Below are 18971 nucleotides of genomic sequence, written 5' to 3'. Positions count from 1 at the left end.
CTTTTAATTTAGCATCCCGTATCGTCACTATAGTCAGCGATACAGATAATGTAAGGAAAAGGCTTGAAGAACTTGGCTTGAAATCTCAAGGATACCCAGACCAATTAATCGTGAATGGGATACGGATGGCCATAGAAAAGGGACCTTTTACATCCCGTACTGGTGAAGCAGAAACAAAGACCTTTATAACTCCTTTCATTTCGACTTTTAATCCTCATAATTTTAACATATTTCCTGTTATTCGTAGTAAATGTGAGGACATGAAAAGAGGAAGTGAGCATATGAAAAATGTTCTCGATAGGTGTGTTCTTATCAATAGTAAAAGACAACCTAAAAATCTTAAGCGAATCTTAACTAGATCTAGATTCGGAAGTCAGAACTTATCTAATGTATGTGTATCTAAATGTAATACACCCCGTTGTGGTACTTACAGCTATATCATACAAAGAAGTGAAATTAAATTAAAAAACGGTTTCAATTCTAAAGTTAAAAGGTATATGAATTGTAGATCTAGCAACGTAATTTATGTTTTAATTTGTAGCAAATGTTCTAATGTTTATATTGGTCGGACTAGTACGGAACTGCGTACACGAATGACGGTACATAGACAACAAATTCGGACCGATCATTTGAGATTTTTACCTGTTAGTAGACATGTTCACAAATGTTCTAATGGAGCGTTTAAAATTTTCCCCTATTTATCAAATGATACAGATCCTATCAAGCGTGAGGCAAAATAATCTGAATTCATCAGACTTCTAAAGCCTAGCTTAAACAGTACTTTTTCCGTTAAATAATATAGTTATCTTTATAAATTATATGTTTTCTGACTGGAACAGGGTTTTGTGCCGTCATTGTTGCTTGTTGCTATGTTGCTATGTTAATAACGTCATAATATATGACGTCATAATTAGTTCAAAAAATAAACAAACCTCTCTGAAGAACTCCCAAGATGGAGAGAAAGCGCTAAGAGAACGTTAAGTTTTTTTGTTTAAAAAAAAAAATATATATATATATATATATATAACGTAGTATTGTACGTTGTATACCTGTCCATGTATACATAAGTATGCACTGTGTATGTGTGCGTCAAGTCCCTGTGTACCTGTCCTGTGGAATGTAAGGTAGATTACCTATGTGTACAAAGTATCCGGACCAGTCCGACGTGACATGGACATCAGCATGAACGCAACTCAGCAATTAACACCTGCACTTGCTTTGCACACTCGTTGCGTTCCCACACCTGTTTACGTCACTTCCCTTCTGGCTTTCTATCTCTCTCCCTATCATTGCATTCCAAGTCGGCGCAAGCGGTCCAGCAGCGCAAAGCACCCATATCGGTCATCGAGAGATTACCGAGCTGCATTTGTCGCCATAGAAACCTGGTAAGTTAACATAGTAGTGATGGTGAATGGTATGTGGAACTCGCGTTCGAGACTGGGTGAGTGTGTTCGATTTGGAAGACTTTGTGAGTAAAACCAGAGAAACATAAGAGGTTGTTCAGTTGATGTTTAATCAGGTCCTGAAACCTACAAAGACGAGATAAACATTTGCATTACACACCCCGGTGACATCAATATAAATAAATAACAACAATAACGAATCCATTTCAGTGGATGACCACTTCAGTTTTATTACTCTCACGGTATGCCTGGCTTCTTACAAACATCCAACCGGGCACATTCTTCGTAATGCGTTTCCCTGCCCTTGATTTTGCATTTGCATCTGTAGAGGATCCCGCTCCGAAATTTAATTTGAACCATCTTCCCTTGTGCGACGCACCTCCCAGATGCAGACCTGCATTCTGAGAATACAAATTAAACACATTCTGTTAAAGTCAAGGGCATCACAGATAAAATCATACAAACATGACTTCAAGAGTCTACAGTGTATGTAGACGTATCTTAAGAACAATTTCTGCGACAGTACGTCCGCAGATATTCTTCAAATGTGGAGCGATATCGTCCAAAAACAAGGGAAAAGAGGAAACTCCACAAAAAACTAACACAGTAACCTGGATAAAATAATGGACTGTTTTCCTTAGTGTGTAGTTAGAAATATGTAATTAACTGTCCAAATAAGTAATATATGCACCAACATTGAATTAATTGAATTGATTAGATATGTTTTGGTCAGATCAGGAACCTTCATCAATCTTATTAAAATCAGGCTTGCAATTTCCACTCCTCTACGAGATCTAACGATGCCCCGTAGGAGGTCATGCATGACCTTTGGGCTTCAAATGTAAGCCAATGAAAACTGGTCAATGACGTCATTAATCAACCAATGACAAAGAGTCTTATATGAGCCTTCGGTGGCGTCTACTAAGTATTTATGACTCGATTCAACGCTCGATTTGAAATACATGTACGCAAAGTTTCACAAACATAACTGCATTATGTTTATGGGCCACGGTAATAAAATATTGTTAATGCTCTGGACGTTAAATTGAAAGATGAACAGAAAAACGATTTAACAATACCTCTTGTATTGAATTGTATCGTAGAGTATCGTAAAGGAGTGGAACATTACAAGTCTGATTTTAATTAGATTGAAACCTCAATATAATCGTAAATCAGCGATCCTGTAGAAACTAGAACAGTTGTTACAATTGATTTATCTAACTCTATTTATTGTTGTATTTGATTCCACTGTACAGGATATACATTGATCATGTACTGGAAATAACCATGTTACGGTGCGTTAAATCTGTGTAATGTCTTGTTCTCAAAATGAGAAACGTGGTAGTTTCTTGACTAGCTTGTAACATGTATTGACTCTTCTTATGGTGTTAGATAACAGGACCGTCATTATTCTTTTCTGTTGCTGATTACAATGAAGAAGATACAGGTGGAAAAAAGTCATTTTGATGATACATCATAAGATGTTTATTGTTCATATTGATTTAATGAAACGGTTAAATATGGACGTTTGGTAGTTATAATCCATAATCAATTCGTATCTATGTATTGATTGTTAGCATTATCTTGTTACCATTAGCTTGTATGGCAGCATTTATTCATACGATAAAATTGAATTCTACAAAACGAAATTCATATTAATGTCTTGAACGTGTGTCTAATATAAAACTACCATACGGCTGGCGCCTCCTTCTAGACAGTTAAAGAGAGGAAAACTATGCGGTAAGCCATGGAAATCAAAATGAGCCTGACGAATCTTAAAACAGGGGAAATTATTACCCTCATCAATTAATCTATTTGAAAATTTGAAGAAGAATTTCGATAGCTAAAGTAACTGGTAAAATCATTGTACAAATATTTGACAACTGATTTTGTAACTCTCGCAAAGCATGAAAGCCTAATATCATCATATACTGCATACACTTGGAGGTGGCTCAGCCATTGTTCTCTTTTTTTATTCGCCTCGACATATTCTTTCTGCTTTTGAGCACACTCTTCAATGACATAGAGTAAAAGTTATTTCAATAATTGTGTCTTGAAGAAACAAACCATTCCTCGGGGATAGATTAATATTGATGGAATCAAAATATCTTTATTGTATCTGATATATAGGATTTTAAATTTCATATGAACTGAGTCAGGATAAGTCAGTGTCGAATGACAAATCACAATACTTACTGCGCACACACGTCTTTGCAGCTGCGGTTTGAACCGTTAAGACGAGGAGGCAAATCAGTAGTACATGGAAAAGGTACTTCATCTACAATTAACCAGGACGAAAGAAATTAATATACAATTAACCAGGACAAAAGAACTTCATCTACAATTAATCAGGACAAAAGAACTTCATCTACAATTAACCAGGACAAAAGAACTTCATCTACAATTAACCAGGACAAAAGAACTTCATCTACAATTAATCAGGACAAGAGAACTTCATCTACAATTAATCAGGACAAAAGAACTTCATCTACAATTAATCAGGACAAAAGAACTTCATCTACAATTAACCCGGACAAAAGAACTCCATCTACAATTAACCAGGACAAAAGAACTTCATCTACAATTAATCAGGACAAAAGAACTCCATCTACAATTAATCAGGACAAGAGAACTTCATCTACAATTAATCAGGACGAAAGAACTTCATCTACAATTAACCAGGACAAAAGAACTCCATCTACAATTAATCAGGACAAGAGAACTTCATCTACAATTAATCAGGACAAAAGAACTTCATCTACAATTAATCAGGACAAAAGAACTTCATCTACAATTAACCCGGACAAAAGAACTCCATCTACAATTAACCAGGAAAAAAGAACTTCATCTACAATTAACCAGGGAAAAACTTCATCTTTAGTTAAACAAGATCTTGTTATTTTTACATTTATTTTCAAATAGGAAAAATACTTCCTTAGTTTAACACAACAAAGACTACGTTTACTATAATTATGTAAATAGGACAAAAACTATTCCATCTATATTCAAACTCAAAAAGAAAAATTACTTTCTATGAATATGAAAGACGGTTTTTCTGAACTTTAGAACTTTAAAGACAGTTTAGAAGTGTATGGAATGGAATGTTTTAGTCAGCAAACTATGTCCATGCAAACAAAAACTATACAGGAAAATAATACATTAACCACCTCCCTACTGCTACATATATACATTGTAACTACAGTATTGTTTGTTATATCGTTACATTTTTATAACATTAATTATAAAATAATCTTTTTATTTTAATTACAGTCCATTATTAAAATCAAAGTAAGAGTATTTCAAATTTGAAAAAGAAACAAATAAATGAACTTACCTTGAGTCGTCGCTGCTACAAAGACATACGGTAGCTATGGCATAGACGTCTTTTATACAGCTTTCGTGTCAATAGTACATACATTGATATTCTAACAACATTTTAGTTAATGTAGCATATGTTCTCAAATCTATGACAAATTCGCATTATTTATTCAACACAGACAACTCAATTTAAATCATTATACCCGTGTCAAATCAGATTAACATCTGTCTGAATACTTCAATTTGATTTAATATCACGTAGTAGAAAGATGGTAATATTTCTGGTTCATGTCAAGTCACGGCGGATAGAGTATCCGGTGGTGTGGTCGTCAACATTCCGTTTAGATCTATTACTCAAATTATAAAGAAAATCAGTTCACGAAGTGGACATCATAACACTCTTTTACAGAACATCATACTTTGAAAGTAAGGGTGCTTGAAAACTGCAATTTACAATTTGAGGTTCATTTTTCGAAAAGCAGATGTGCTGATTCAACCAAACTTGGAATCACATCAAGTTAAAAAAAATTATATCATGAACAATGCACTATACTCGATAACGTCATTTTTATTTTTCATCCTTATGCGATTTGAAGTAGGACACGCTTGATTATTGTTAATATTCCTACTTTGTCATCACTCTAACTCTCATTTGAGATGTTGTTAACCGAGCTTTGTATGGCAGGTGTTTGATAGAATACAACTTACCAATCATATCAGGGAAATCACATTAACCCCAAGGTCCGACCCCTAGATCACTAAGTCTTATTGTTGTCAGTGATTAAGGGGAAAGCCTTCCGGTTGATTTTTCATTCTGGGTCATATGGACGTATTTAACCTCTGTGACATAATGTAATGATATAGATTAATTAATGACTACACTACAGCACCCCTCAGTTTTGGCTGTAGATGTATTTTAATGAAATTACATCAAGTTAAAGCATGAAAAATGCATTACCGGTATATTAAATGACGTCGTTTGTATTTCTAGATGTATTTTAATGGTAAATAGATGATTTAATTGAATAAAAAAAAAAGTTATTTCTATTATTGAACTATTTAGAAAGACTGAAGGAAAGTAATAACATATTAATTAGATATCATTATTCATGCAGAATGATATCCAAAGTACCATAATTAAGAAGTTCTAAACTTATAAACAAATAAACCAAATACAACAACCAATGATACATTTGTATGAGAGGGAGAAGAGAGAGAAAGTGAAAGAAAATGTTCATGGAGTTAATGCGCCCAACAGATATTATTAAACGCCATGGATATTAAACGTTTTACTGGTGAGTTTGACGCAAATCTCTATAAAAAGTTTATAGAAAAGAATCACTCGAATAACAACAGAAAATTACACATGAAGAGGTTTATTCTAAATTGAACCATTTTGAATAGCATTCAAATATAGTTAATAGAATAAGATATAGGTAATGGATATAAGGTATAGTTTATAGATATTAGGTATAGTTTATGGATATAAGACATAGTTTCTAGATATAAGGTATAGTTTATGGATATAAGATATAGTTTCTAGATACATTGTATATAAGATATAGGTAATGGATATTATGACAAGCACTAACACCAAACATTGGAAATTCACAGTCGTGTTTAAGTTCAAATACAAATTAATAAGGTCAATAGACAAGTCTACACACAAGTCTACACACAAGTCAATACACAAGTCTATATATATATATACAGCTTCACACAGATCTATACACAAGTCTTTATATATAAAGCTACACACAAGTCTATACACAAGTATATATATATATATAGCTACATACAGGTCAATTCACAAGTCTACACACAAGTCTACAAACAGGTATACATACAAATCTACACACAAGTCTATATATATATAGCTCCATACAGGTCAATTCACAAGTCTACACACAAGTCTACATACAAGTCTACATACAAGTATACACACAATTCTACACACAAGTCTACACACGTCTAAACACAATTTTACACGCAAGTCTACACACAAGTCTACACACAAGTCTACATACAGGTCTAAACAAGTATACGCACAGGTCTATACACAAGTATACGCACAGGTCTATACACCAGTCCACATCCAGGTCAATACACTAGTCTACACACAGGTCAATACACAAGTAAACACACAAGTCTACACACAAGTCTATACACAGGTCTATACACAAGTCTATACACAAGTCTACACACAAGTCTACACACAGGTCTATACACAAGTCTATACACAAGTCTACATACAAGTCTACACACAAGTCTACACACAGGTCTATACACAAGTCTATACACAAGTTTACACACAGGTCTATACACAAGTCTATACACAAGTTTACACACAGGTCTATACATAAGTCTACGCATAAGTCTACACACAAGTCTACACACAGATCAATACACAAGTCTATACACAAGTCTACACAAGTTTACACACAAGTCTTAAGACTATAAACAAGTTTACACACAGGTATTCACGCAAGTCTTAAGACTATACACAAGTTTACACACAGGTCTACACGCAAGTCTTAAGACTATACACAAGTTTACACACAGGTCTATGCACAAGTCTACACACAGATCAATACACAAGTCTACACACAGATCAATACACAAGTCTACACACAAGTCTACACACAAGTCTATACACAAGTATACACACAAGTCTTTACACAAGTCTTCACACAGGTCTATACACAGGTCTACACGCAAGTCTTAAGACTATACACAAGTTTACACACAGGTATATGCACAAGTCTACACACAGATCAATACACAAGTCTATACAAGAGTCTACACACAAGGCTTTATACAAGCAAATCTAAACACAGGTCAATACATACAAGGCTATACATAATTGTACACACCCTAGTCTACACATAACAAGTAGACAAGTCTACACGGAAGTCTACACGCTGTCATACATACAAGTCTATACACAAGTCTACACGGAAGTCTACAAGCTATCATACATACAAGTCAAGACTGATGTTATTGGGGCTGATAGGCAAAAATACTGTCGCATGACTTGTCAATAATAAGTTGGCTTTCTGAGTGGTCTGATACAAGTTCTCAGTATTTTCTAGTAAAAAATAATATCAATAGGCAATGTACTTTCCATCTGGCTGTATTTTTCGAGCAGTAATTAACGATATTTAAATAATCTCAAGGGGACCCATTATTACCTTATATGAGCTATTTAGCTCTCATTGTTATGAAATTAATTCATATTCATGCAACGTTTCGTAGAACTGTAGCATATGTTATTTCTTGAAGAAAACTCAATATTTGAATGTATAGTCAAAACACAATTATGATTAAAAATGTGTACCTAGCTACTGAATTATAAACCCGCATCTGTCTTTTACAAAGTTAGGCGAAGGTGGGGACGGGGTGGAGGTGGGGACGGGGCGGAGGTGGGGACTGGGGACGAGGTGGAGGTGGGGACGGGGTGGGGACTGGGGACGGGGTGGTGTGGGGACAGGTTCGAGGTCGGGACGAGGTGAGGGGGGACGGGGTGGAGGTGGGGACGTGGCGAAGGTGACGGGGTGGAGGTGGGGACGGGGCGAAGGTGACGGGGTGGAGGTGTAGGTGGGGACGAGGTGGAGGTTGGGACGGGGCGGAGGTGGGGACGGGGTGGTGGTGGGGACGAGGTTTAGGTGGGGACGGGGCGAAGGTGACGGGGTGGAGGTGGGGACGGGGCGGGGAGGGGACGGGTTGGAGGTGGGGACGGAGTGGAGGTGGGGACGGGGCGGAAGTGAGGTAACATGTATATTTAAGCAACCAAAACGCATTTAATGGAAAACCCTTGCAGTAGACCCTAGTAAAAAGTAATTTGAATTGAATTTAAATAAAATTTATTGCAAACAAATAAACAAAAGGATTGGGGGCAAGTTTTCACAACCTAACAATGTCCTCTCCATAATACAATTATACACTTCCGGGAGGATTACTACCTTGCCGTGGTCTGGAAGCTTGAGTGTTTCAATGAAACTTTGGGCTTGGCTGGCCAGAGCTTCATAAGCTCTAGATAGGTCCTACCATGCCAGAGAGGTCAAAGTTGAGGAACCAGACCAAAAGTAATCTAAGTGATTGAGTAGTTTGGATGTTGATTATGAATCATGCCAGTCTGTAACACACGACTTTGGCTTCAGACTCGGGCTAGACGGGTGGCAATATGGTCCCTTTATTTTCAATCGGCTGGTCACGTCTCCAGACGACAGTGGCTTAGGAGCAATCGTGAGAGAACCAAACTGCTGCTTTCTCTTTCGAGTATACTATTTGATGTAACCCTGACACTTCCGACACTGGAAACCCGTGCCAACAAAAGTGTCTCCAAGTTGGGCTCCGTGGTGGGTGGGGACAAAAATAGTGAACAATTTCTACATACATATGGGTACAAACGATAAAAATGACACAAAACGCAAAGGCGAGTCATCAAACACAACAGACACACAGCAAACAAAAACAATACCAAATCAAATCCAAACTGCAAGTAAAACTACATCTGGAACTGGAGCCTCTCCGTTGTTCCCTCATTTCCTCACCATGTCCTCCAGAGATAAGGGAAAGAAAACCTATCCTGTTGAGGAAGGGAATTCAGGGAATAGCGGGCGAGGTGAAGTCCGCCAAGCCAATGAGATCTGGTGTTCTCCTCATTGAGGTTTACCGCCGTCAACAGGCGGTGAACCTCATGGGTACTTCCAGTTTTGCCAGTCTCAATGTCGAGGTGAAGCCTCACGCTTCCCTGAATTCTTCAAAGGGAGTAATCAGGTGCCCCGCATTGAAGAACGACTCCGAGGCCGACATACTGGAGTACTTCCAGCATGTCGAGAACATCCATGTCTCAGAGGTTAGGCGGATCCGTTCCAGACGAAATGGCAAATTCATCATCACAAGCACATTCATTCTCACGTTCGGAGTGCCGCAGCTACCTCAGACGGTAACAATAGGTTACCAGAGGTACGGTGTCTCCGCCTACATCCCAACCCCTCTGCGGTGCCGTAACTGTCAAAAGTACGGACATCACGAGGACAGATATGGACGGAACACTGTCTGCGAACACTGTGGACGTGAAGGCCACACAGACAACGACCAATGCAACATTGTTGGCAAACGTTAGAGGATTATCGCCCTTTGACTGTATTGTCTTATTTTCCGGATCGCACTAGCGTGCCGGTTTCGGTTATTATGAGGATGTAGATAACATCCGCCCTACTGAAACATATGACATGTGTTAGATCTGTAATACACAGATTAGATGTATGGACTGATAGGTACGTTATTAGGTTGATCTGTTTCATTCTGTTTAATGTTCCCCATTCCTTTGTGTTAACGATGTGCACATCTATTGTTTGAACTTATGTAATTGATTGTAACATTGTTTATTTACTGATGACTGTGGTCATTGTCTCACGGGGAATAAACTGTTAACGACAAATAGAACTGGTACTTATTTAAACGTTGCATAAACTGCCAGGGTGACCATGCGGCCTCATCTCGAGACTGTCCTGCCTGGAAGAAGGAGAGGGAGGTACTCCGGGTGAAATATACCGAGAATATTTCCTTTCCTGAAGCCAGGAGAGCAAGGACAGCACAAGCCCCACATTTGCCACAATCGTTATAAAGTCGACAGCAGGTGCCATCTCGGTAAAGGATGCCTCTATCCAAGCATTTGAGGACCAGTCTGCCTGGGGTCCAGATGCCCCCGAGATGGCAAATCAGCCAAAACACAAACAGTTAATTGGGAGAGCCTCACGCTGGAGTGCCACCCCGAAACCTCCAGAGCCTTCAAAACCCATAAAACACACACCACCACCAATCGAACCACCGCCATCGAAAACAAACACCACCACAAACGCACGGAAATCTAAGGCAGGTGCCGAACACCATAGACGACGAACTCTTTCACAGCCGTCGGTCGACACCTCCCGAATTACCAAACGACCTGCCACTACACCCCCTCAAGACCAAAGAACACCAAAATCTAGGGTACGGATCAATAGGCATCTTTCCCTAAACAACAAACCGGCCAAGGGTTCAGATGACTCTATCCTTGGCTACAACAGGTATGGCGTTCTTATGGAAGACAGTGAACAGCACATCACCAACGTTGCTGTTACTAGACAGCCTACACCGGGCAGCCTTGTCAGTCCAAAGAACGACCAGCATGAACCAGAACATACAATGGAATATACGCGGACTACGGGCAAATATAGAAGAGTTTCAAAATTTATCGAAAGAGTTTAGACCTGCCTTATTTTGCCTACAGGAGGTCATGTTAAAAAACCCCAATAACTCTTAGAAATTTCTGGCTTTGTAAAAGCACCACAGCTATAGGAATCAGGGCAGCAGGTGGCGCAGCTGTGGCTGTCAATAAGAATATTCCTCACAGAATCATTACGTTAAACACAAAACAGGCTGTCACTGTATGTGCAACTTTACACAGACAAGTAACTGTCTATTTAATTTATCTTCCTCCAAGTGTTGCTTTCACTAGTGAGCAACTGAATAACCTCGTCTCCCAACTCCCAACACCATACATAATTCTCGGAGATTTTAATGGGCATAACAGCCTGTGGGGCTCTCCGAACACAGACGAGAGAGGAAGACGTATTGAGGAATTTATAGATAAAAACAACTTGTGCCTTTTTAACAATAACACACCAACATATTTACACCCTGCTACAGGCTCTCGTACCCATATCGACCTATCACTATGCCATCCCTCCATTTTTCTCGATTATGACTGGAAGGTTAATAATGATTTATGTGGGAGTGACCACTTCCCTATTTTTCTAAATAATATTGGGACTCCTCTTGATAAACCGCTTTCTCGATGGAATATACACAAAGCGGATTGGGCCCAATTCCAACACATGTGCAACGAGGAGCTTACTGTAGAAAAACTTACAAACCTCGATGATTCAATTAAAACATTCCCCGAAACGCTTACTTCTATTAGCGAAAAAACTATACCAAAGTCCGTTCCAAAACCTACAAAGTTTCTTTTATCTGAAGAATCTTTTATTAATAGATCCGGCCGAAAGGCAGCTCTAAGACGATTTTTGACTTCCCCAACTGTTGAAAATTATAATAATCTCAAAATTTAGAGGGCAAAGGTTCGGCGATCTATCAAATCCGATAAAAAGAATAGCCGGAAGGAATACGTTTCTAAAATATCTTCAAACACATCATCTAAAAAGGTATGGGATCAATTGCAAAAAATAAGTGGAAAAAGAAAAATGGCACCATCATCCCATCTTATCAATAAAAAACAATTTTTCTCTTCTAAATCAGAAATTGCAAATGTATTCGCCAAAAATATAGCCCAAAACTCATCAGCCAAAAACCACTCGCAAAAATTTCAAAGATTTAAAAAAAGAGAAAAAAAAAGAAACGCCTTAATTTTAAATCCTCCAACACAGAAAGTTACAATAAACCATTCGATCTCCCAGAGTTGCTTGAATCCTTAAACAAATCACAAGATTCCGCAGCTGGGCCAGATGAAATTCCGTACCAATTCCTGAAACATCTACCGGAATCATCCTTTTAATGAAGTCTACGAATCTGGAATTCTTGGAAGGAATCTACAATTATTCCAATTCCAAAACCTGGTAAGGACACCACTGAACCAAATAATTATCGTCCAATCTCTCTAACGAGCTGCATATGCAAAACACTTGAACAAATGATAAACACTAGACTAGTTTGGTTCCTTGAATCTAACTATATTTTGAGTCCACTCCAAAGTGGATTCAGAAACCGCAGAGGAACGGTAGACCATCTGGTCAGATTAGAAACCTTCATTCAAGAAGCTTTCGCGAAGAAGGAGCATCTTGTCGCTGTGGTTTTTTTTATCTGGAAAAGGCATACGATACTACATGGCAATATGGTATTATGAAAGACCTGCATGAAATTGGTGTACGTGGGAATCTCCCAAAATTCATTTCAAATTACATATCTGACAGACATTTAAAGTTCGCGTAGGTTCAACTTATTCTGAAACAGCCAAACAGGAAATGGGACTCCCTCAAGGTGGGATCCTTGCCGTAACACTTTTCGGTCTGAAAATCAACAGTATAACTAAATGTATCGGTAGGTCAACTGAAGGGTCTCTATTCGTCGATGACTTCTTATCTGCTATAGGTCAAAGAACATGCACACGATAGAACGACAACTTCAACAATGTTTAGGCAAATTACAAACATGGGCAGATGAAAACGGCTTTAAATTCTCCAGATCAAAAACTGTCTGCATGCACTTCTGCCAAAAACGAAAACCACATAATGATCCAGATCTAACATTAAATGGCATCAAAATTCCAGTTGTCGAGCAGACTAAATTCCTCGGACTAATTTTTGATTCGAGACTCTCCTTTGTTACACATATAAACCTTTATGTAGAGGCAAATGAACCATCCTTAAATGACAGAAGGAAAAAACTTTCTCTTCAATATGCCGCCCAATTGAAATCCAACCCGAAAAATCCGACTTTTGACTTTGTTGTCAATCCGCAATACCAAAACATATTTATTCAAAACCAAAAACTATTACCAACGTTTGGCAGAGTTTCTAACTTTCTTCCGGAACTTAACATCAGTTTAGACAACATAGGCGAATACACCGTAACTGATGTACCACCGTGGCTTGTCGAAACACCTGATATTAACCTTACTCTACATGAGAGGGCAAAGTCGAGTGTATTACCCGAAAAGCACAAATCTTCCTTTCGGGAGTGCATTGCAGATTTTCTTGATCATGTTCAGATCTACACTGATGGCTCAAAAGATGATGAGAAGGTATCAGCAGCATGCTATACCGATCACCATTGTTCTTCAATCCGTTTACCAGATGGCGCCTCCATTTTCTCTGCTGAAGCATGCGCCATCGATTTGGCCCTCGACCATATCGATGAACAACGCATCAGAAAGGCAATTATTTGTTCTGACTCTCTGTCTTTCCTTCAGAGTTTACAATTACGAGACCCTAAAAATATACTCATACAAAATCTTGTCTTTCGAATATCTCGTATTTTGAATAAATACTTTGGATTCCGAGCCATGTCGGAATTAAAGGCAACGAAATTGTTGACTGCCAAGCAAAACATGCTTTAAATCTGCAACAAACAAATATCAAAATACCATATACAGATTTCAAACCTATAATTAGTTCTGCCATCCAGAGTAAATGGCAGCAACGCTGGTCTCTAGAGACGAGCAACAAACTTTTTAAAGTACAACCAAAACTTAAAACATCAAAACCAAGTCGGAGGATCGTAGAGAGGAAATCGTCCTCTCTCGGCTCCGTACCGGGCACACATATCCTACTCATTCGTTCCTTTTGAAACGAGAGGATCCACCGGTGTGCTATGCATGTGATGCTCAATTCACAGTGGAGCATTTTTTAATAGAATGTTCCGATTTCAAGCACATTCGTGATAAATACTTTCGAGTCCCGGATATGAAAACCCCTTTCAGTTCCGTGGATTCGAAAACAATATTTAGCTACTTGAAAGAAATCGATCTATTCTATTATATGGACTTTGATGTCTTTTACGTTACTCTTTGACGTTCCATTGATATCACAAAGTTTACATAATTTATTTGTACATACATTTTGTATATATACTTTAACATTTTTAACCAACTTTTTTATCATAATGATGTAAATATACAACACGAATGCTTTTAAAAAGGACAAATTTTATCTGATTTTAACTTTAGAAATGCGATAATATATTGTTTGGCCCTAAATGACCCTAGTTGTCGATGGGCCGTAAAACATAAACAAACAAACAAACAATTATACATGTAACTTATCAATGTCCTATCCGTTATACATTTATACATATAACTTATTTTCCGTCCTTTATATATACTATGTCCACATCGACAGGACGGACTATCAACTAGCTTGTTCCCGTTATCAAGATTTCCGTGACAGATACCGACTGTTTACGGAAAACTTACAAGGTTTGGAGAAATGCGGATAGGTAGATCATCTCGTTCGGAAATACTCTATTTCTGTATGTGTTTACATGACGATATGTTGATTGATAAGTTGCGAGTCTCCTATTGAAGGATTTGAATCTTGCCGGACATATTGTATTATTTTTTAACATAACCCCCTTCAGTATCTATACACTGGTCAGCGGTGTTTAAGGGTCTCAATGCCTTTTATAGAACCCATTATAAATCTTCGTCAGTTGTGTTACTGTGGTATATATCAATAATTAGCACAATATATATGTGTTAGTGATTCGAAGGTAAAGATTTGAATTTCCTGTCGTAGTTGTACAGTGATGAATATTTATGGTATGTGTACAATTCGCATCCATGTACATTTTATGTAAATATACATTGCGATCCAGGTATTCATATCATCTAATAGACTACTTCCACAACGACCATGTCGAAATATTCGGGCCGACTATCACTGCGCCATTGAAACGTTCCTTTTTAAGAACGCCGATGTGGCGCAGTGGTATTTCTGGCTAGGCGATTGGGTGCCGTATAGATCGTGAGTTCGAGACCCGGTCAGGGCACGAGTCATAAATTTGTCTTTCCTTCCTCATAACCGGTTTGTACTGTTTCTTATCTTGGTTAGTGAAGAGATGTACACATAACGGGACTATCGTGGGTTACCAACAGCTTATAGCATTGACCTGTAAATATTGATGTGTTGGAAATTTTGCAAAATCACTAATTCTCTTAAGAAAACAAAACAAAAAAATGACTCTAACGCCCATTTTACTATCGTAGAAAAATACTCAGTAGCAAGTATGTCGACCATCTTTAATTTCGGACCGACCAAAGAATAACACTTGGTCAGGATCATCTCGGTATCATTTTAGGTAAGTAAGAGCTGCATCACACTCGCTGGTGGAACTTGAGACGTTTGAAGTGTTGTTAAGGAAAACTATGCTTGTGCAATCATGTTACAAAATGGCCGCTGTGGCTGCCATGTCAAAGTTTTTACAGGGCCAAAAAATTGCAAAACTTTGTTGGCTTCCCTTCATTAACATTCCTACCAATTTTCAGCTCTATCATACCAATGGAACAGGTAAAGAAGTTTGAAATGTGTTTTTCAAGATGACAGGTATGGCAGCCATCTTGGATATCCGATCAATCCCAAAAATAGCAACACTGCCAGGACAATCTCAGATAATTGTAAGTTATAGCTGAATCCCACTGGAGAAACATGAGAGGAAGTTGGAAATGTGTGTACGCACGGAGGATGACAATGGACGAAGAACAATGATTCCCTTTGGGTCAAATGACATAAAAATCAATCTTCTTTAAAATTAGAACAAGAGGCCCAGTATGGCTCACCTGATTGGATTTGACCACACGTCAAAACAATGCTAATGTTCAATTCGTTATCTAGTTTTCTTTGTTGATGTCAAACAATGGTATAGATGGTTATGGGGTGGGAATCTCAACTGCTTTAAAGACAGAACCCAAAAACGAAGTCCAGACTCCCTAGGGATCGTTTTTACATGATAGTTTTAAAGAAACTAAGTCCCTTCTACAGTTTTAAAGAAACTAAGTCCCTTCTACAGTTTTAAAGAAACTAAGTCCCTTGGGAAGGGGAAAGACGCATGGGCCTATTTTTACATCAGGATTGTGTATATATGGCTATAGAGAGGGGATCTCAGTGGCTTTAAAAATAAAACCAAGAAACTACTGGTAAGTCTTAAGAAATGCTATAATTATAGTTATTGAGTGAGGATCTGAATAGTTTCAAAAATACAACGAAGAAACTAAGTCCTAAAGGGGTGAAGAAAGACCCGAAGCCTATTTTTACACCAAGATTGTGTGTATCTCTTGGTGCCCAGCAATGCTATATATATGGTTAAGGGGTGGGACTCTCCAATGGTTTCACAAATACAAGAAGTCGTTTATAACAAATCGTAGCTAAATTGTCCCTTTGGGCTCTGCCCCACATCCCCCTGGGAGTTAGCCCCATAATTTGTAGGTTTAAATCCCCACCACCTAGGGATGTGACCAGTAAAATATGAGCAATATCTATCGCTTCGTTCCAGAAAAGTTATTTATAGCAATATAGTCAAAATGCCCCTGCTCCTCAGCCCCGCCATTTGTAGCTTTAGAATCCCCACCACCTAGGGATATGACTAGTAAAATATGAGCAATATCTATTGCTTCGTTCCAGAAAAGTTATTTATAGCACTATAGTCAAAATGCCCCTGCTCCTCAGCCCCACCATTTGTAGCTTTAGAATCCCCACCACCTAGGGATGCTTGGTGATATGGGTCGCTCAGCTCCAGAGAAGTCATTCATAGATCTATATATAGCCAAATTACTCCCATTTGGCACTGCCCCTCAAACCCACCATTTGTAGCTTTTTGAATCTCCACCACTTATAGGTGCTTCCAGTCAAATAAGGTTAAATCATAATCCAATTAATAAGTCATTTTTATTAAAATGTTCATTCATGAATAGATGACAGATGCCACCGTGTGGCATAAGCTTACACTAGTCCTTTGGACCAGTGTAGCTAGAAATTCAGATATTAATCCTATTTAACTGTCAACTAATCTACTGGTCAAAAAGCCAAGCAGAGGAGAAATAAAGATCTCATTTCTCAAACCTGAGAATTTTAGATATACCAAAATATACACAGCCTTTACGGTGGAACTACAGTACAAGTACAATGTATATTCCAGGTTTGGCTGAATCCACACTGGTACTTTCTTAGAAACTGAAGTAAACAGTACAAAACTTCAATACAACCAAGTTTTCCAGTATTAGCGCAAAAATATTCCACAAATGATGGAAGGGTTGAAATGTCCACTATTTTATCTAACTTTTACCAAGTTTTGTTAAAGTAAGACTTTTTGCCCAATAGATCTTTAAAATGTTCAAAGAAAAATATTGATGCCACTGCAGTAATACCAATCTCACTCTGGTGACTTGTCGTGGCAGGTGAAACAAAAATCATTAATATTCACTCGAATATATGTCTTATAGAATCTCATCGGTCAATTGAAATTGGCAATCATTTACTTACATGGTAAATATGTGAAGAACAAGAGGCCCATGGGGTCTGTATCGCTAACCTGGTTGGACTTGACCAAATGTCAAAATAATGTCCATGTTCAATTTGTTAATACATATACTCTTTAAGGGACTAAAAAAAGACCCTCCGGATTATTTTTACCATATGATTGTGTTTAAAGAAACTAAGTCACTTAGGGTGGATATAGAGCCTTGGGCCTATTTTTTGTGTTTATCCGTTAACGTCCAGCGATGCTATACATGGTTATGGAATAGAGGGTCACAGTAACCATTTATGCGAAATCTGTTCCCCTTTCCCAAAGGATGTTTCTGACCAAATTGGGTTCAAATCCATTCATAACTTTATGACAAGTAGAGATTTAAAGAAATTACCTCTATTTCCCAATTTGGGCCCAATCCCTTTAGCCCCTTGTGGATCAGTCACCCTTTACGCAAAATCTGTTCCCCTTCCCCAGGATGTTTCTGACCAAATTGGGTTCAAATCCGTTCATAACTTTATGACTAGTAGCGATTTAAAGGATTAACCCCTATTTTTCCTATTGGGCCCTGCCCCTCAGGCTCCTGGAGGTTCAGAGTAATTTTTTTTTACAAACTCTGTTCCCCTTCTCCCATGGATGTTCCTGACCACATTTGGTTAAAGTATCTTTATGACTAGCAGCGGTTTAAAGACTAATCTCTATTTTCCCCATTTTGCCCCGCCCCTCAGGCCCCTAAGGGTTCAGAGTAAAAATGTATACAAACTCTGTTCCCCTTCCCCCAAGGATGTTCCTGACCAAATTTGGTGAGAATCCATTGGTGAGAATCCATTGAAATAATTAGGACAAGTAGCAATTTAAAGAAAATGTTGAGGGACGATGGCAGCAATCACACTATGCATTCATTTTTTTTTTGTATGCATAAGCATGTCATTTTGAAATTGTATGTCACATAATATCGCTCCTAGACCTCTAATGGATGTATAAACCAAATAAGAAGGGTGTGGACTTACAAGCTTTTCAAAACTAACCCCCAAAATCTTTAAAGTGAGTTTTTGTGTCAAAAAAAGTAAGTCCACTAAATAGTAAAATGCCAAATGCCAATTTTTTTCTGCATGATTTGCCACAGCATCACTCCTGGATGATCTCTAATGAATGTATAAACCAAATTAGAAGGGTGATAGGTGTATACAATGTACTTTTGGACTTACCCCCAAAACTTGAAAAAGT

The 18971-nt window shown here is 38.1% G+C and overlaps 1 long non-coding RNA gene across 1 annotated transcript; it reads right to left on the bottom strand.

Moving 5' to 3' along the window:
* Positions 1-1607: 1607 nt before the first annotated feature.
* On the bottom strand, positions 1608-3752 carry LOC117337933. The gene is made up of 2 exons (XR_004534920.1): positions 3600-3752; positions 1608-1804 (listed from the first exon to the last, which is right to left on the bottom strand). It is a non-coding gene; the product is annotated as an uncharacterized LOC117337933 (long non-coding RNA).
* Positions 3753-18971: the final 15219 nt, after the last annotated feature.

The sequence above is a fragment of the Pecten maximus genome, chromosome 11 (genome assembly GCF_902652985.1).
Source record: "Pecten maximus chromosome 11, xPecMax1.1, whole genome shotgun sequence".
NCBI classification, from domain to species: domain Eukaryota; kingdom Metazoa; phylum Mollusca; class Bivalvia; order Pectinida; family Pectinidae; genus Pecten; species Pecten maximus.
Note: the sequence above shows the minus strand (reverse complement) of the source record. Positions and strands in the feature narration are given on the sequence as shown.